The 21467-nt window shown below is 36.6% G+C and overlaps 1 long non-coding RNA gene across 5 annotated transcripts in view; it reads left to right on the top strand.

Moving 5' to 3' along the window:
* Nucleotides 1-15300, top strand: part of LOC130708275 (uncharacterized) — a 234481-nt gene extending 219181 nt beyond the window's left edge. For 3 of the 5 annotated variants that reach the window (XR_009008453.1, XR_009008447.1, XR_009008448.1), the window contains one exon: nucleotides 11409-15300. This is a non-coding gene — a long non-coding RNA (uncharacterized LOC130708275). Of the gene's footprint in view, nucleotides 1-7; nucleotides 520-11408 lie in introns of those variants that run through there. The other 2 variants (XR_009008450.1, XR_009008446.1) reach the window with 2 other exon arrangements.
* Nucleotides 15301-21467: the final 6167 nt, after the last annotated feature.

Raw genomic sequence — 21467 nt, 5'->3', positions numbered from 1 at the left:
CCTCTAGGTCAAGAAGAGACATGTACCACAATGTTCATTGCAGCACTATTTACAATTACCAGGACATGGAAGCAACCTAAATGTCCATCGACAGAGAAATAGATAAAGAAGATATGGCTTATATATACAATGGAATATTACTCAGCCATAAAAAGGAACAAAATTGACTTATTTGTAATGAGGTGGATGGACCCAGAGTCTGTCATAGAGAGTGAAGTAAGTCAGAAATAGAAAAACAAATACCATATGCTAATGAACATATATGGAATCTAAAAAACGGTACTGATGAACCTAGTGGCAGGACAGGAATAAAGATGCAGTCATTTCTTTTTGGAACTTTTTGTTTTGTAGATTTGTGGTGATGTTCTGTGTATAAAATTATGTTATTTTTGAATAAAGATAGGTTTTTTCTTTTCTTTTTGTGAGCATTTTGTTTCTTTTTCTTACCTTATACTCTTTGCTAGAACTTCTGGTTCAATGTTAATTAGAAGTGGTAAGGGCAGACATATTTGTCCGTGATCTTAGGTCAATATCAGTCTTCCACAATTAATATAATGTTATCTGTGGATTTTTAATAAAAGCCAATTTTTAATGTTAAAACTTCTAACATTAATTGTGAATTCAAATATAGTTTTTATATTTCTATGATTTTTATGTATTTATTTTAAACTCATTAGAGTTTTTATTATATTTTTGTTATATTTTCTTGATAAATTCAACCCGTTATTTTTATGTAGTGTAATACTTCTTTTTCTCTAGTCTAGTTTGTCTGATATTAATAAGCCACTCCAATTTACTTTTGATTAGAGTTTGTGATGTATATTTGTGCATTCTTCTACTTTTAACAAATTTCTGTATTTATATTTAACACTGATTTCTTTTAACAAATGTATGTCTTTATATTTAACATTAGCTATTGCTTTTTTTTTTTTAGATATTGCTTTTTGATCTGCTCTACAGTCTATCTCTTTTAATTTAGTGTTTATACAATTTGCGTTTAATATAATCTATTATCTGGCACTTTTTTTCTCTTTGTCCCATCTATTTTTTGTTTCCTATTTTTACTTTTTGACTTATTTTAGATTGACCCCTTTTCATATTTATTATCTTCAGTATTAACTTATTTATTATACTTATTTTATCAGATGCTGTCATGTTTACAATATATGTCTTTAATTTATCATAGCATGCTGCCAGATCATATTATATAACTTTATGTAAAACATAAGAAACTTAAAATGGAGTACGTCAATTTACTCCCTCCTACATTTTGTGCTATTTTTTGTCATATATTTTATTTCTACATAAGCTATAAGCTCCATGATACTTTGGCATTATTTTTACCTTAGACAGTCACTTATCACTTAAAGAGGTTAAAAATAATGAAAAAATATTTTATATTTACACACATATTTATTCCTTTTCAGATGCATTCTTTTTTTGTGTAGATCCATATATTCTTCTGGTCTCATTATCCTTCTGCCTGAGAACTTACTTTAATATGTCTTGTAGTGCAAGTCTGTGATAAATTTTTTTAGCTTGCACATTCCTTAACACGTCTTTATGTCACCTTCATTTTAAAAATTGTATTAATAAACTTTATTTTTAGAATCATTTTAGATTAAGAGACATTTTTAGACTTACAGAAAAATTCAGTGAATAGATAGAGATTTCCCATGTACTCTCACACAAAGTTTCTCCTGTTATTAGCATCTACATTACTTTGGTATATTTGTTATGATTCATAAACCAGTATTAATATACTATGGTTCATAGTTTATTCAGATTTCTTTAGTTTTCAATCTACTATTCTTTTTCTGCTCCAGGATCCTATCTAAGATGCCACATTACATTTAGTTGCTATGTCTCCTTAGACTCCTTTTAGTTGTGACAGTTTCTCAAACTTTTCTTGTTTCTTGATGACCTTAACAATTTTGAGGAGTGCTGGTCAGGTTTTGTAAAATATCCTTCAATTTGTTTTATCTGATGTTTTTCTCATGATTAGACTGAGGTTGTAGCACTTGGGGAGGAAGATCACAGAGGTAAAGTGCCATTTTATCACATCATTTCAAGAGTACCTTCTATCAGCATGACTTCTTATCACTCTTGTTGTTAGCTTTGATCACCTTGCCGACATAGTGTTTTTCAGGTTTCTCTGCTGTAAAGTTACTTTTTTTTCTCCCCTGTCTTCATACTGTCCCCTTTGGAAGGCAGCCATTTTGTGCCATCTACTCTGAAGGAGCGAGGAATCAGGATCCACCTCCTTTAGAGTGGATTATCTACTTGGAATTCTTCTGCATGGGAGATGTTTCTCTTTCCCATTTATTAATTTATTCAATCATTTATTCATATGTGTATGGATACACTGATATTTGTTTTATACTTTGGTTTATAATTTAATACTATTTTATTTTTTTGCTCAAATTATTCCTAATTTGGCCATTGGAGTCTTTTTCAGATAGCTCCAGTACCCTTTTGACATCCACATCAATTTAAAAAATTTTTATTTTATGCACTTTCTTACTTTCTGCCATTATAAGATGCCCCAGGCTCATTTTGTACAGTTCCCATCCCAGTCCAAGAACCAATAAGCCCTGTTTCCTTTTATTGGAATGGCATTAGAAACCAGTATCTGGAGGTTAGATATACTCATTGCTACTAGAGAGTTGTTTTGGGTTTTTATTTTTGCCTTCTTAACTGACAAAGCAAGGAAATATATGTGTATATGCTAACCCGTGTATGCACATACACCTATAAATATTTCTTTATGTAGACATTTGTATTTATATTAAGTTAAACATGAGTTCATACTGATGGCTCCAAATCTAACTATTAAAACATGGATCATTCTAGCTTTTTCCCTTAGCCAACATAAATTTCCACTCCAATAGTTGCAAATCTAGCTTCTGCCATCCTTCATTCATTTACTTAATTGTTCAGTTCCAGTATACACTTATAGCAGTATCATATTTGTTAACCTATACTTCCATGGGAAACTACTTTAACTACTAAAGGACTTATGTACAGTTCCTTTTGCCTTTAGCCTTGTGGACTTCATTCATTTCTAATGTGATTTAGGGCAGCACCTTTCCCCTACTTTCTTCATTGAGGTTATTTCATACATTTGTAATATAATTAGATTCTCTTCTCATCCTCTGTATTCTCTACTAGGATTCTCTGACCTCTTAAAAGATTTTTTTTAATTTTCATACAATATTTTTTGTGTGTCAAACTATTGTTGGTTTTAATAATGTATAATGTCATGCGTTCATGATTACAGCATCCTAGAGTTTCACCACACTAAAAATCTCCTGTGCTTCATCTATTTATTTCCTCAAACTCGAACTCCTGGCAACCACTGATCTTTTTACCAACTCTATACATTTGCCTTTTTCAGAATGTCGTATAATTGGAATCATGCAGGTTATAGCACTTTCAGAATGGCTTCTTTCACTTTACGATGAACTTAAGGTTCCTCCATGTCCTTTTATGTGGCTTAATAGTTTTTCTTTTACTATTTAATAATATCTTATTGTATGGATACATCACAATTTGTTTATTTATTTATTGGAGAAATATTGGTTGCATTAATTTTTAGCAAATAAAGCTGTTATTCATGTGCAGGCATTTTTGTGGACTTAATTTTTCAACTCATTTGTACAAATATCTAGGAACATGATTATTGGTTTACATGTATGGTAAAAATGTGTTTAGATTTGTAAGAAACTGCCAAACTGTCTTGGAAAGTGGCTGTACTATTTTGCATTTCCACCACCAGAGTTCTTGTGCCTCATCCCCATCAGCATTTGGTATTGTCAGGTTTTTTTGGATTTTAGCCATTCTAATAGGTTTGTAGTACTACCTCATTGTTGTAGTAATTTGTGATTCCATATTGTAGGTATTTGAAAACTTTTATATGCTTAATTTTTATCTGTTTATCTCCTTTGCAGAAGTCAGTTCAAATCTTTTGCCCATTTTTTAAAAATAAATTTATTTATTTATTTTGGGGTGTGCTGGGTCTGTGCAAGGGCTTTCTCTAGTTGTGGCGGCGAGCGGGGGCCACTCTTCATCGCGGTACGCAGACCTCTCACTGTCGCGGCCTCTCTTGTTGCGGAGCACAGGCTCCAGACGCGCAGGCTCAGTAGCTGTGGCACACGGGCCCAGTTGCTCCGTGGCATGCGGGATTTTCCCAGACAAGGGCTCGAACCCGTGTCCCCTGCATTGGCAGGCAGATTCTCAACCACTGCGCCACCAGGGAAGCCCTTTTGCCCATTTTTAAGTTGAATTGTTTTCTTATTGTTGAGTTTCAAGTTCTTTGCATATTTTGGACATCAGTCCTTTGTCAAATATGTGTTTTGTCAATATTTTCTTACACTCTGTGGCTTGTCTTTTCATTCTTTTAACAGTGTCCTTTGCAGAGAAAATTTTTTATATTTTAATAAAGTCCAACTTATTAATTTTTTTCTATCATGGTTTATACTTTTGGTTGTATCTGAAAAAGTGTTAGGAAATCTAAGTTCACCTAAATTTTATTCTATGTTTTTTCTAAAAGTTTAAAATTTTTAGATTTTTAAATTAGGTCTATGATTAATTTTGATTAATTTTTGTAAGAGGTATAAGTTATGTGGCTAGATTAGGTTTTTGTTTTTATTTTTGTTTTTCTGGATATGGATAGCTAGTACCATTTGTTGAAAAAAAAAGGTTCTTTCTTAATTATATTACCATTGCTCCTTTATCAAAGTTCATTTAATTATAATTATGTGGGACAAATTCTAGGCTCTCTATTCTGTTCCCTATTCTTTTGTTAAAACCATGCTGTCTTTATCACTGTAGCTTTATAGTAAGTTTGAGGTTGGGTAATGTCAGTCCTCCACTTTGTTCTTTGTCCTCAATACTGTGTTGGTTACTCTTGTTCTTTTACATTTTCATATAAACCTTAGAAGCATTTTGTCAATATCCACAAAACAGCTTACTGGTATTTTGTATGGATTGTGTTGAATCAGTAGATCAAGTTGAGAAGAATTGACATCTCAAAAATATTGAATCTTTCAACCCATGAACATAGACTATATCTCCATTTATTTAGATTTTTAAAAATTCTTTCATCAGAGTTTTACAGTTCTCACATATAGATCCTGTGTGTATTTTGTTAAATGTGTACCTAAATATTTTATTTCTGATGTTAATGTAAATGGTATGGTATTTTACATTCAAATGCTAATATTGTGTATTGACCTTGTATCCTATGACCTTGCTGTAATCAGTTATTAGTTCCTGAATTTTTTCAATGTATTGGGTTTTTCTACATAGACAACCTGTCACCTGTAAAAAAAGAAAAGAAAAGAAAAGGAAAAACAGTTTTCTTTCTGTTCTATTTGTACACCTTTATTACCTTTCCTTGTCCTAGGTAGGACTCCTACTATAATGTGGAAGAAAAAGTGGGGAGAAGAAGACATTCTTGCTTTATTCCTGATCTTAAGGGGAAATTATCCTGGTAACTCACTATTAAGTAAATGTTAGCTGAAGGTAGTTCGTAGATGTTATTTATGAAAGTTATCATCCATTATTACTTTTCTGAGAGTTTTTATCATGAATACATGTTGGATTTTGTCCAATGCATTTTCTGCCTCAATTGATATAATTTTTCTTCTTTAGCCTATTGATATAGTAGATTACGTAAATTGATTTTCAAATGTGGAACTGGCCTAGCATAACTTGAATAACTCCCACTTTGTCATTTTGTATAATTCTTTTTGTACATTATTGAATTCAATTTGCTAATATTTTGTTGAGGATTTTTGATCTATGTTCATAAAAGATATTGACATGTAGTATTCTTTTTTGTAATGTCTTTATCTGGTTTTGGTATTAGTGTAATGTCAGCATCGTAGCATTAGGAAATCTTTCTTTGGTTTCTATTTTCTGAAAGAGATTGTAAAGAATTGGAATTGTTTCTTTCTTAAATGTTTGGTAGAATTCACCAGTGAAACAATCTTGGTCAGGTGCTCTTTGTTTTAGAAGGTTATTAATTATTTGTTTAATTTCTTTAATAATTATAGGCCAATTCTATGATCTATTTCTGCTTTTGTGAGAGCTTTGGTAGTGTTTGTCTTTCAAAGAATTGGTCCATTTCATCTAAATTATCAAATCTGTGGGCCTAGAGTTGCTCAGAATATTTCCTTATTGTCATCTTAACTGAGAGGATCCATGGGATCTGTGGTGATGACACTTACTTCATTCATGATATTAGTACATTTGTGCCTTCTTTTTTCTTCATTAGTTAGTGTGGTATCTGTTTCTCCATCCTTTTTCTTTTAACCTATTTATGTCTTTATATTTAAAGCAAGTTCTTGTAGACTACATATAGATGGGCCTTTTTTAAAAAATCAGTTGGAGTCTGTCTTTTAGTTGTATTTAGACCATTCACATTAAAATTGATTATTGATATATTTTGATTAGTATCTACCATGTTTATAATTGTTTTATGTTTGTTGCATTTGCCTTTTTCCTATCATTTTATTTTCTCCTCTTTTATTTTTGTGCCTTCTCTGGTTTTAATTGAGCATTTTATATTATTCTACTTTTCTCTTAGCATATCAAGTTCAATTCTTTTAAAAGTTTTTTAGTGTCTAACCTAGAATTTGCAATGTATATTTACAACTATTCTAAGTCCACCTTCAAATAATACTATACCAACTTCATGGATAACGTCAAGTACCTTGTAACAGACTTTCTCCAATTTCTCTCTTCTGCCCCATATAAATTGCTCTAGTTTCTTTCATCTATCCATATGTTATTAGCACTCAATATATTGGTACTCTTATTTCGTTGAATAAACATTTATCCATTAAGAATTTTAAAGTATATGATTTTATTTTACCTAAGTTTATTCCTTTGCCACCACTGTTTTTTATGTAGTTCCCATTTTCTATCTATGTATTCCCCTTCTATCTGAAGAACTTCTTTTAATATTTCTTGCAGGGTGGGTCCACTGACAATGAATCCCATCATTTCTTGTTTGTCTGAGAAAGTCTATTTATTCCTGACTTTTGGAGGATAATTTCTCTGGATATAGAATTCTAGATCGGTGGTTTTGTTTTCCTTTTGACACCTTAAATATTATATTTTACTCTACTCTCTTCTTCTTTGTATCATTTCTGATGGGAGGCCCACTGTAATTCTTAAGTCTGTTTCTCTATAAGTAAGGTATATTTTTTCTCTTGGGCTTTTGATTTTTTGCAAGATTTTCTCTTTGTCTTTGGTTTCCTGTTATTTTAATATTATTTGCCTACATGTAGGGCTTTTTGTTTGTTTGCTTTCTTTTTATATTTTTCTTGCTTGGTGTTATCTGAACTACCTGGATCTATTGATTGGTGTCTGTCATTACTCTGGAAAGTTTTCAGCCATTATTAATTCAAATAGTTGTTCTGGTTATATTTCAAATGGTTATGCTTATCCTTTCCCTGCCTAAAACCCAAGGGGATGTTTCTTGGTTCTTCAGTTCAAGAAACTGATGGAGTTCCTGGAGGTAAATACCATGAAAATATATGTTTATGTGTGAGGAGTAGAGGGGTCTAAGACCACAACCCCTAGGACTTTCTCATTCCCACACTAGGGGATCAGCAGTTTGTTAAAATTACTTTTCAGACATTCCTACCACTGTGTGGCTCCAGTGGCTTCTGCTAAGGGTTAGGTGATCTTGGTTGTAATTTTCTATCTTCTCCTGTCTCTCCTGCTTTGAGGGTGGCAGTTTTCTCTATGACCTCAATTCTATGATGGGTCTAAGAAAAGTCATTGATTTTCAGTTTGTTCAGTTTTTTTCTTGTTGTAAGAATTAGACTGATGACTTCCAAGCTCTTTACATGTTGGATCAGAAACCAGAAGTCTTGCCTTTGTTTTGCAAAGGTATTTTCACTGGATATAAATTTCCAGGTTGATAGTTTTCTCTCCCAGTTCTTTAAAGATGTTCCACTATCCTCTCACTTGATTTGTTTCCAATGAGAAATATATTCTCATCCTTATCTTTGAACATATGAGGAGAAATAAAACAATCTGGGGTCTGAGAAGAGGGAGAAAAGGCTTTAAAATCACACAAAACATTTATTTAAAGATGAATTACCACATCTGGAACAAGAAAGATGGGATAATATGTCATTTTGAGGAGGACAACTGTGGCAGATGAGCTGCTAGTCTTGGGATGATTTTGTCACCTTAAATACATTTTAGGTCCGCAGAACTGAGTAAAAAGTGAGGTTAAACATAGTTTTCTTCCCATGCCTTCATGAATAAGATGGTGAGAGCCGCTTATACCTGGGGAAGTAGAGCACTCATCTAAAAGAAGTGATAAAGAAATGTATAATAAAATATGGTCAGCTTTAGGAGAAGTCTCAATAAGTCAAATATTAAGACCTTAAGTTCAAGAACATGGCAGGAGAAATGACAAATATGACAGTGGTATTAAAAACTCTGGTTTTCCCTCAGAGAAAAAGCAGACTCCTATAAATCAAGCATAAACTAAATAGTACTTAATCACAATTGAAACTTGGGAAGTAAGCAGAGGTGCCCCCAAAGAATCTGGATACTTAAAAATATTCTTGCATTAGATGATATTTCCAATTATTTACCTATAAGTGAATTCCCTCAGTTACAGGATTAAGTCCCAGAGATTTAAAACAAACTCATAAGCATAGCTTCTTAGACCAGTGATATTAAAGGGCACAATGTTTCATTCAATCATTAGTGGCCATTCTCTTAATGAGTTAAATGCATGCCACATAGAATGCGATCATGATATGCTTAATTTATTATAACATTTTACTTGATGGCAGGGAATGTTTGACATAATCTCCACTTTGGCTTCCAAAAACTTACACACTAAGAGCAAACAAAACTGACATAGAAAGCCTAAAAATTTTGGAGGCATAATAAATATATTATACTAATGTATAACCTGAAAGCAGAGTATTGTAATATAGGTCTTGTGGCATGAAGGCATCCAAGTGAGAAATAAGTCCAAAGTAGAGTATAACTCAAGAGGAAAAAGGATCTAAGTGTTTAGATTGGGTACGCAAATCATGGTTCTCTTTGTGGGTGATTTTATTTATTCAATCAATGTTATTGAAAATCAGATATATCACATACATTTCACTGGGAAAAATAATGATTCCAGATCTATTGCTTTTTTTGCAAGGAATTTACATTCTGAAGGGATAGACTAGTAAGCAGGTGGTTAAATACAGAGGGTCATGTTCCCTAATAGGGATAGTTACAGGTTGTCATGAAAGTGCATAAGAAACCCTGTGTGAATGAGGAAGGAGGAAAGAAGGTCATCTAATTAAAAGAATAAATGCCAAAATGAAGACTAAAAATATGCATATCTCCCCATCACATTATCTTTAAATATTTTGGGGTAAGGATAAGGAGATTTATAAAGATTGTCCCATGTTTCTCAAGGTCCAGTCATCATCAAGCCAGCTTTCAAATTTGGCATTGTCCCGTACCAACTGTACTGGTACTTAATATTTTTCTTTATATTGATTTACATTTTTGTTTAAATCATTTTGTATAAAAAAAGAGAGTTTATATTTCCAGTATAAAAGGAAGTCAATTACACATTAAGTAATCACATAAAAGGTGAAATGAAAACAAAATAATATTTTAGATATTATTGTTAGATATTATTGTTTTGCCTAGGAAGACTGAACACAAGAAGATGGGTAAGAATTTAAAATGTATTAAAGGGAGACCTTCAAGATGGTGGAGGAGTAAGACATGGAGATCACCTTCCTCCCCACAAATACATCAGAAATACATCTACATGTGGAACAACTCCTACAGAACACATACTGAATGCTGGTAGAAGAACTCAGACTTCCCAAAAGGCAAGAAACTCCCCACATACCTGGGTAGGGCATAAGAAAAAAAAAAAAAAAAACAGAGACAAAAGAATAAGAACAGGACTTGCACCTCTGGGAGGGAACTGTGAAAGAGGAAAAGTTTCCACACACTAGGAAGCCCCTTCACTGGCAGAGATGGGGGGTGGCGAGGGGGAAGCTTCGGAGCCACGGAGGAGACTGCAGAAATAGGGCTGCAGAGGGCAAGGTGGAGAGATTCCCACACAGAGGATCTGTGCTGACCAGCATTCACCAGCCTGAGAGGCTTGTCTGCTCACCCGCTGGGGTGGGTGGGGGCTAGGAGATGAGGCTCAGGCTTCGGAGGTCAGATCCCAGGGAGAGGACTGGGGTTGACTGCATAAACACAGCCTGAAGGGGGCTAGTGCACCACAGCTAGCCAGGAGGGAGTCCAGGAAAAAATCTGGAACTGCTTAAGAGGCAAGAGACCATTGTTTTGGGGTGTGCGAGGAGAGGGGATTCATTGACCGCCTAAATGAGCTCCAGAGATGGGCGCGAGCACGGCTATCAGCATGGACCCCAGAGACAGTCATGAAATGCTAAGACTGCTGTTGCAGCCACCAAGAAGCTTGTGTGCAAGCACAGGTCACTATCCACACCACCCCTCCTGGGAACCTGTGCAGCCCCCCACTGCCAGGGTCCCGTGATCCAGGGACAACTTCCCCAGGAGAACACACGGCACACCTCAGGCTGTTGCAACATCATGCCGGCCTCTGCTGCTATAAGTTCGCCCCACTTTCCGTACCCCTCCCTTCCCCCCGGCCTGAGTGAGCCAGAGCCCCCTAATCAGCTGCAACTTTAACACCGTCCTTTCTGAGCAAAGAACAGACACCCTCAGGCGACCTACAGGCAGAGGTGGGGCTAAATCCAAAGCTGAACCCCAGGAGCTGTGCGAACAAAGAAGACAAAGGGAAATTTCTCCCAGCAGCCTCAGGAGCAGCAGATTAAATCTCCACAATCAACTTGATGTACCTGTATCTCTGGAATACCTGAATAGACAACAACTCACCCCAAAATTGAGGTGGTGGACTTTGGGAGCAACTGTAGACTTGGGGTTTGCTTTCTACGTCTAATTTGTTTCTGGTTTTATGTTTATCGTAGTTTAGTATTTAGAGTTTATTATCATTGGTAGATTTGTTTACTGATTTGGTTGCTCTCTTCCTTTTTTTTTATATATAGATATATAAATTTTTTCTATTTTCTCTTTTTGTGAGTGTGTATGTGTATGCTTCTTTGTGTGATTTTGTCTGTATAGCTTTGCTTTTACCATTTGTCCTAGGATTCACTCTGTCCGTTTTTTTTTCTTTATGTATAGTTTTTAGTGCTTGTTATAATTGGTGGATTTGTTTCTTGGTTTGCTTGCTCTCTTCTTTCTTACTTTCTTTTTATTGTTATTTTAAAATTTTTTAATTTTTAATAATTGTTTTTATTTTTTATTTTAATAACTTCATTTTCTTTTCTTTTCTTTCTTTCTTTCTTTCTCCCTTTTCTTCTCAGCTGTGTGGCTGACAGGGTATTGGTGTTCTGGTCTGGTGTCAGGCCTGTGCTTCTGAGGTGGGAGAGCCCAATTTAGGACACTGGTCCACCAGAGATCTCCCAGCTCCACATAATATCAAACAGCAAAAGCTGTCCCAGAGACCTCCATCTCAATGTGAAGACCCAGCTCCATTCAATGATCAGCAAGCTACAGTGCTGGACATCCTATGCCAAACTACTAGCAAGACAGGAACACAACCCGATGCATTAGCAGAGAGGCTGCCTAAAATCATAATAAGGTCACAGACACCTCAAAACACACCACTGGAGGTGGTCCTGCCCACCAGAAAGACAAGATCCAGCCTCATCCACCAGAACACAGGCACCAGTCCCCTCCACCAGGAACCCACTGAACCAAACTAAGTCACTGGGGGCAGACACCAAAAACAACAGGAACTATGAACCTGCAGCCTGCAAGAAGGAGACCCCAAATACAGTAAGTTAAGCAAAATGGGAAGACAGAGAAACACACAGCAGATGCAGGAGCAAGGTAAAAACCCACCAGACCAAACAAATGATGAAGAAACAGGCAGTCTACCTGAAAAAGAATTCAGAGTAATGATAGTAAAGATGATCCAAAATCTTGGAAATAAAATGGAGAAAATAAAAGAAATGTTTAACAGGACCTAGAAGAACTAAAGAGGAAACAAACAATGATGAACAACACAATAAAAGAAATTTAAAATTCTCTAGAAGGAGTCAATAGCAGAATAACTGAGGCAGGAGAACAGATAAGTGACCTGGAAGATAAAATAGTGGAAATAACTACTGCAGAGCAGAATAAAGAAAAAAGAATGAAAAGAATTGAGGACAGTTTCAGAGACCTGTGGGACAACATTAAATGCACAAACATCCGAATTATAGGGGTCTCAGAGGAAGAAGAGAAAAAGAAAGGGACTGAGAAAATATTTGAAGAGATTATAGTTGAAAACTTCCTTAATATGAGAAAGGAAATAGTCAATCAAGTCCAGGAAGTGCAGAGAGTCCCATACGGAATAAATCCAGGGAGAAACATGCCAAGACACAAAGTAATCAAACTATCAAAAATTAAATACAAAGAAAAAATATTAAAAGCAAGAAGGGGAAAACAACCAATAACATAGAAGGGAATCCCCATAAAGTTAACAGCTGATCTTTCAGCAGAAACTCTGCAAGCCAGAAGCGAGTGGTAGGACAGATTTAAAGTGATGACAGGGAAAAACCTACAACCAAGATTACTCTAGTCAGCAAAGATCTCATTCAGATTTGATGGAGAAATTAAAACCTTTACAGAAAAGCAAAAGCTAAGAGAATTCAGCACCACCAAACCAGCTTTACAACAAATGTTAAAGGAACTTGTCTAGGCAGGAAACACAGGAGAAGGAGAAGAGGTGGATGGATACAAAACAAGACCCATATATATGCTGTCTACAAGAGACCCAGTTCACACCTAGGGACACATACAGACTGAAAGTGAGGGGATGGAAAAAGATATTCCATGCAAATGGAAATCAAAAGAAAGCTGGATTAGCAATTCTCATAACAGACAAATTAGATTTTAAAATAAAGACTATTACAAGAGACAAAGAAGGACACTACATAATGATCAAGGGATCAATCCAAGAAGAAGATATAACAATTGTAAATATTTATGCACCCAACATAGAAGCATGTCAATACATAAGGCAAATGCTAACAGCCATAAAAGGGGAAATCTACAGTAACACAATAATAGTAGGGGACTTTAACAGCCCACGTTCACCAATGGACAGATCATCCAAAATGAAAATAAATAAGGAAACACAAGCTTTAAATGATACATTAAACAAGATGAACTTAATTGATATTTATAGGATATTCCATCCAAAAACAACAGAATACACTTTCTTCTCAAGTGTTTGTGGAACATTCTCCAGGATAGATCATATCTTGGGTCACAAATCAAGCCTTGGTAAATTTAAGACAATTGAAATCTTATCAAGTATCTTCTCTGACCACAACGCTATGAGACTAGATATCAATTACAGTAAAAAAATCTGTAAAAATTACAAACACATGGAGGCTAAACAATACACTACTTAATAACCAAGAGATCACTGAAGAAATCAAACAGGAAGTCAAAAGATACCTAGAAACAAATGAAAACACGAGAACCCAAAACCTATGGGACGCAGAAAAAGCAGTTCTAAGAGGGAAGACACTGATGAAAGAAATTAAAGATGATACAAACAGTTGGAGAGATATACTATATTCTTGGATTGGAAGAATCAACATTGTGAAAATGACTATACTACCCAAAGCAATCTACAGATTCCATGCAATACCTATCAAAATACCAATGGCATTTTTCACAGTACTAGAATTAAAAATTTCACAATTTGTATGAAAACAAAAAAGACCCTGAATAGCCAAAGCAATTTTGAGAAAGAAAAACGGAGCTGGAGGTATCAGGCTCCTGGACTTCAGACTATACTACAAAGCTACAGCAATCAAGACAGTATAGTACTGGCACAAAAACAGAAGTATAGATCAATGGAACAGGATAGAAAGCCCAGAGATAAACCCATGCACCTATGGTCACCTTATTTTTGATAAAGGAGGCAAGAATATACAATGGAGAAAAGATAACCTCTTCAATAAGTGGTGCTGGGAAAACTGGACAGCTACACATAAAAGAATGAAATTAGAACACTCCCTAACACCATATACAAAAATAAACTCAAAATGGATTAAAGACCTAAATGTAAGGCCAGACACTATAAAACTCTTAGAGGAAAACATAGGCAGAACACTCTATGACATAAATCACAGCAAGTTGCTCTTTTGACCCACCTCCTACAGAAATGGAAATAAAACCAAAATAAACAAATGGGACCTAATGAAACTTAAAAGCTTTTGCAAAACAAAGGAAACCATAAATAAGACGAGAAGACAATCCTCTGAACGGGAGAAAATATTTGCAAATGAGGCAACTGACAAAAGAGTAATCTCCAAAATTTACAAGCAGCTCATGCAGCTCAATTTCAAAAAAAACAAACAACCCAATCCAAATATGGGCAGAAGACCTAAATAGACATTTCTCCAAAGAAGGTATACAGATTGCCAACAAACACATGAAAGGATGCTCAACATCACTAATCATTAGAGAAATGCAAATCAAAACTACAATGAGGTATCCCTCACACCTGTCAGAATGGCCATCATCAGAAAATCTACAAACAATAAATGCTGGAGAGGGTGTGGAGGAAAGCGAACCCTCTTGCACTGTTGGTGGGAATGTAAATTGATACAGCCACTATGGAGAACAGTATGGAGGTTCCTTAAAAAACTAAATATAGAACTACCATAAGATCCAGCAATCCCGCTACTGGGCATATACCCAGAGTAAACCATAATTCAAAAAGAGTCATGTATCACAATGTTCATTGCAGCTCTATTTACAATAGCCAGGGCATGGAATCAACCTAAGTTTCCATCAACAGATGAATGGATAAAGAAGATGTGGCACATATATACAATGGAATATTACTCAGCCATAAAAAGAAACAAAATTGAGTTATTTGTAGTGAGGTGGATGGACCTAGAGTCTCATACAGAGTGGAGTAAGTCAGAAAGAGAAAAACAAATACCGTATACTAGCACATATATATGTTTTATATGTATATATTTAAAAAAATGGTTCTGAAGAACCTAGGGACAGGACAGGAATAAAGTCGCAGATATAGAGAGTGGATTTGAGGACACAGGGAGTGGGAAGTGTAAGCTGGGACGAAGTGAGAGAGTGGCATGTATATACACTCCCAAATGTAAAATAGATAGCTAGTGGGAAGCAGCCGCTTAGCACAGGGAGATCAGCTCGGTGCTCTGTGACCACCTAGAGGGGTGGGATAGGGAGGGTGGGAGGGAGACGCAAGAGAGAGGGGATATAGGGATATATGTATATGTATAGCTGATTCACTTTGTTATAAAGCAGAAACTAACACACCATTGTAAAGGAAGTATACTCCAATAAAGATGTTAAAATAAATAAATAAATAAAATGTATTTAAGATGGACAGAATTAAACTGAGAATTTCTCCTTGACTTAATCAGACTGAAAGAATTAAGATGATTCTACTTGATTTGAAGTTTAGATACCACAACCTAAATCCATTACATATATTTGCTAAAATCTTAAGTCACATAGTAAGTGTTCCACATTTTGGGAAAGGCTGGGATACACACAACAAATATTTAGGAGGAGTAGGTAAATCCTGAAGCTAAAGGAAGGAAAGAAAGTCAGAAATTCTGATTTTTTAAAAATAAAAACATATCTCTTTGGAAGTTAGACATCGAGTCCAGCCACATACTGAGTATCAGGCTCCATCTAATAGCATCTGTGTATTTTCATGTTACATTCTGACCTTTCCATTATTAGATCCTATATCATTATATTGAATTGAAGTCAGGCTCTATGTAATTCCCAGACACTGGTTCTATTGATAACTTCCTGAATGACTCACAGTCCCTTGAGGATAACAGAGTGTAATTCCTCTTATACTGGATATAAATTCACCTGTATCTCTCTCAATAACAAATGAATGAAAGTATTTTATAAGAATAGCCCCAATCTTCTCTAGTTTATAACAAGTAAGACTCAATCCCAGGCTAGTGGTTTTTAATTATTTTTTATCCTTTGGGATTCACCTACCAACTGGAAAACAGTGTGTCCCACTGGGAGATGGATGGGAGAACTATAGTTCCAGGGCACGAAGCAAGTCTATTTTTGGTTTCTCCCTGCTTTATAAAGATCTGGTGATCAGTATCATTTTCTCTAGTTTTCTCTTTTCTGGTATAACATCCTCAGATACTTCAAGCTCTAATTTGGAGTTTGTTTTTTTTACCCTTATCACTTGGATTGTCCTCATTTTAGTGGACCTTGGTTTGCTAGTATCTCTGAATTCATGTGATCATTTGAGCTACTACATTTCATTGTTGTCTCATACAGAAATTGTAGTCAATGAAAACCTTAAATATTTTATTTTCTTTTCTCTTTTTTCCATATGAATTGCTGGTTTTCGATAGCTCTTTTAGGATAAGCTTGGCTCCACGTCTGCCGGAATTTCCATACAAGAAATAGGGTAAAATTAGAGGGAGGCTGACAAAACGGTTGAGAATAAAAGAAAATAAAGCAGTGAACTTCAAGTGTGGCATATATTAAATTATATACTTATTTAATGTGCATTAAAATATAACTAATCAAGATGGTGTATAAGAAGAACGTGGAACTCCCCTCCTCCCACAAATACATCAAAAATACATCTACAAATGGAACAATTCTCACAGAACACCTACTGAACACCAGCAGAAGACCTCAAACACCTGAAAGGACAAATTGGTTAGGATGAAAGGAAAACAACAAAAAAGAAGAAGCAAAATGGGACCTGTGCCCCTGGGAGGGAGCTGAAAAAGAGGAAAGGGTCCCGCACCCTGGGAAGCCCCGTCACTGGTGAGGAGACCAGCTGGGACAGAAAGGGAGCTTCAGAGGCTCAGAGGAGAGCACAACAAATGGTTTGTGGCAGGCAAAACAGAAAGAGACATGCACAAATGGTCCATCCCACTGACCTGCGTGCCCCAGTCTGAGAGGTGTGTCCAGTGGTACAGGCAGGGGCTGGGTGCTGGAATTCAGGATTCAGAGGACAGATGCAAGGAGAAGACTGGTGTTGGCTGAACCAAGACAGCCTGAAGGGGTTGGAGCATGGTACTGCTGCAACCAGGGTTGTTCGTGGAAGAAGCCCGGGCCCACCATAGGAGCAAAGCACCATTGTTAAGTGGTGCACAAAGCGGGTGGGCGGGGCACCATAGCAGCCTCTTTCTCCATATGCCAGCCCCTACTTGGCCTCTGCAGGCTCCGGGTGAGTGAGCCCCAGCCATCTCTTTGGGAGCTTATGCACCAACCTCCACTTTGGCAGGACCTGGGAGCAGACACCAGGGGGTCACCCATGTGCCCAGGTGGGGCTGAAACCACAGCTGAGCCCCAGAAGCCATGTAACTTAGGAAGCAGGGCTGAAATCTCTCCTCATGGCTGTGTGGGCCATTGATTTACACCTCCACTGACAGCTTTGTAAATTCAGCAGCTGCGGGACATCCCAAGTGGAAAACGAGTGTTCCTGCGGCTGGGACAGGTCTGGCATTAGCAGTTGTGGACTTTGTGTGTGTGTGCATGCAGGGGCTGGGCTGGGCCAGGGTCTGAGCCGCCTCCATAGCTCTCACACCGGGTCCAGATGCGCAACTACTGCAGTCCTGGGACCCGACTTCAGTGGATCTATATTGGCGGCCTTGTGAAAATAATGCCCGAGGGAGACCAGGGCCAACTGCCATCATTCCCATGGTTGAGGAGGAGCCAAGGGCAATGCTAACAACAGTGTACTTTGTGAACCTGCACAACAAGTGCCAGGTGACACCACAGAGCACACTCACAGGTGAACAGCTCCAGCGGAGCAATACTAGACCCACGCAGGTTACACAGGGACGTTCCCACATAAAAATAGCCCTCCAAGACCACAGTAGGTAAACTCATAGAGCAAGAGAAATATAAATAAAATGAAGAAACAGAGAAACCACTCCCAATTAAAAGATCAAGAGAATTCCCTTGAAATAACAATGAAACAGACCTCTTCAGTCTAATAGATGCTGAGTTCAAAAAGGAGATCACGAAAATACTAAAGGAATTAAGAAATGCTATCGACAGAAATGCAGATTACTGTAAAAAGGAACCAGAAACTATAAGGAGGAGCCAAGAAAAATTAGAAAATTCATTTGCAAAGATGAAAGCTGAACTAAAGGCAATGAATAGCAGAATGAATAATGCAGAAGAATGAATAAGTGATCTGGAAGATAGAATAATGGAAATCACCCAATTAGAACAACAGACAGAAACCCAAATGAAAAAAAAAAAAAGAAAGCAATATAAGAGACATATGGGCTAATATAAAGCATGCTAACCTACACATAATAGGGTTCCCAGGATGAGAGGAAAGAGAAAAGGGGATTGAAAATGTATATGAAAAAATTATGGCTGAAAACTTCCCAAACTTAAAGGAGGAAACAGATATCCAGGTACAGGAAGCACAAGGGTCCCAAAAAAGATAAACCCAAACAGACCTACACCAAGGCATATTATAATTAAAATGGCAAACATTACAGATAAAGAGAGGATTCTAAAGGCAGCAAGAGAAAAACAAAGAGTTAATTACAAGGGAACCTCCATAAGACTATGAGCTGATTTCTCTACAGAAGCGTTGCAGGGCAGAAGGAGTGGCAAGATATATTCAAAGTCCTGAAAAGGAAAAATCTGCAACCTGGGATACTCTACCCAGCAAGATTATCATTTAGAACAGAAGGAGAGATAAGAATTTCTCAGACAAGCAAAAGCTCAAAGAATACAGCAATATTAAACCTATCCTAAAGGAAATATTGAAAGGTCTTCTCTAAATAGGAAAGAAGTAAGAATCTATAGGAAAGAGAAAATCACAATTGGAAACTAAATCACTTAAATAAGCCAGTATACAGATTAAAATAAAATCAAATAATTTCTTTGAAAATGATGGTAACCACAATGAACAGTGAAAGGATGAACATGAAGATGTGAAAGAGGACATCAAAATCATAAACTGTGGGGGAGGAGAGTAAGAAGATACAAATTTTTTTTTCTAGAATATGCTCGAGGCTGTATGACTACTAGTCTGAAGTACATAGATATAGGAAGGGGTTAACATACTTGAGAAACAGGGCAATCACAAATAAAAACATATAATAGATTCACAAAAACCAAAAAGAAGAGAACATAAGCATAGTAAAAAATAAAATCATAAAATATAACTATCAGAGAAATCTGCGGTTTCATAGACATTTTTAGTTAGGATGAGTCTATGTTTAAAAAGATAATTGAATGATTAGCTATCAGAAAAATGCAAATCAAAACCACGATGAAATAGTGCTTTACACCTGCTAGGAAGACTGTAATCAAAAATTCAGATAATAACAAATATTGGTGAAGATGTGGTAAAACTGGTACCCTCATACACTGCTGATGAAAATATAAAATAGACAAGGAAAGTAGACTCAAGGTTTTCAGGGGGACCAGCTGATGAGTGACTGCTAATGTGTACAGGATTTCTTTTTTTTTTTTTTTTATCATTTAAATTTATTTATTTTTTATTTATTTTTATGGCTGTGTTGGGTCTTCGTTTCTGTGCGAGGGCTTTCTCTAGTTGTGGCAAGCGGGGGCCACTCTTCATCACGGTGTGCAGGTCTCTCACTATCGCGGCCTCTCTTGTTGTGGAGCACAGGTTCCAGACGCACAGGCTCAGTAGTTGTGGCTCACGGGCCCAGTTGTTCCGCGGCATGTGGGATCTTCCCAGACCAGGGCTCGAACCCGTGTCTGCTGCATTGGCAGGCTGATTCTCAAACACTGCGCCACCAGGGAAGCCCCCAGGATTTCTTTTTTTTTTTTTTTTAAGTTTAATTTTTATTTATTTATTTATTTATGGCTGTGTTGGGTCTTCGTTTCTGTGTGAGGGCTTTCTCCAGCTGTGGCAAGTGGGGGCCACTCTTCATCGCGGTGTGCAGGCCTCTCATTATCGCTGCCTCTCTTGTTGCGGAGCACAGGCTCCAGACACGCAGGCTCAGTAATTGTGGCTCACGGGCCCAGTTGCTCCGTGGCATGTGGGATCTTCCCAGACCAGGGCTCGAACCCGTGTCCCCTGCCTTGGCAGGCAGATTCTCAACCACTGCGCCACCAGGGAAGCCCAGGATTTCTTTTGAGGATGGTAAAATATTTAAAATTGATTGCAGAGCTCTGAATGTACTTTAAAAAGATTGAGTTACACACTTTAAATGAGTAAATTGTATGATATGTGAATTATATCTCAAAAAGTCATAAAAAGTAAGTTGATTTTAAGTTGATATAAATAAAATAACATACAAATATATTATAGTATAAGATAAATTAAATGAATACATAGTATACATTTGCAGCAGTTCAGAGATGTTTCACTGCAGTGTGAGAAAACCCAAATAGTGGTGATCTAACAAGAGGTCCAAACAGGTAGGTATTGATATTTATACATAAGAAGAATTGCTGGTGATAGGTGGTTCAGATCTTGGTTCACTTACTTAAATTCTATCAGCAAGAACCCAAGTATCCTTTTGCTTTTCAATTTTTGGTGTGTTGATGGCTCATCTCTTAGGTTATTACCTCATGGCTGCAAAGTGGCCACCAGATATTAAAATGCTCCTGGTTAAGCAACTATATTCCAATAAAAATTATTAAAAATTAAAATGCTTCATGTTGTCCATACATTGTCTCCTTCCTGTTCACTTGAATGATAGGGAAAGAGTTCATGAAACTATATATGTGAGTCTCTGCTTAGAAAGAGTCCACCCAGGAGGACAGCCCAACCAGGAATAGCCACATTGGACTTTGTGAGAATGAGAAATACATTTTTGTTTGCTAAGCTACTGAGCCTTAAAATTTTAAGTTTTTCTATGACATCACGTAGCCTTCTTGACCAATGCAGCATGGGGAACATGAGTAGAGAAGAAGTGCTTCTGCCTTGACTGGGCTCCTTGACATCATGAGCACGGGCTTTGACAAAATTTTACTACTTTGGTCATTAAAAGGATTTTTTTCTTTCTGGAATAATGAATAAGGTAAAGCTTGCTTTTCCTACTCCTCCCCACTTTATTTTTCCAGGGCATCATTTTTCTTTATTAATAGAGTCTTGCTATTAGAACATTGACTAGAATCTAGAAGACATACAATGAGCAAATGGTGGAAGAAAGAAGGAAAAAAGGAAGGTGATGATAAGGGATGAGTTGAGCATACCACGGCATGAAAGCATGGTGGTCAAGAACACCAATTCTAGAGCCAGCTGGCTGGGTTCAAAAATCCAGTTCTTATATTTACTAGCTGTTTGGCCTTGGAAAAATAACCTCTCCATGCCTTTGCTTCCTCATCTGTAAAATAGTTAAAATAATTGTGCCTGCTTCATAAAATTG

This window comes from Balaenoptera acutorostrata, chromosome 5, assembly GCF_949987535.1.
Source record: "Balaenoptera acutorostrata chromosome 5, mBalAcu1.1, whole genome shotgun sequence".
Classification (NCBI taxonomy): Eukaryota; Metazoa; Chordata; class Mammalia; order Artiodactyla; family Balaenopteridae; genus Balaenoptera; species Balaenoptera acutorostrata.
The sequence above is the reverse complement of the archived record's forward strand: the minus strand, read 5'-3'. Positions and strand labels throughout refer to the sequence as shown.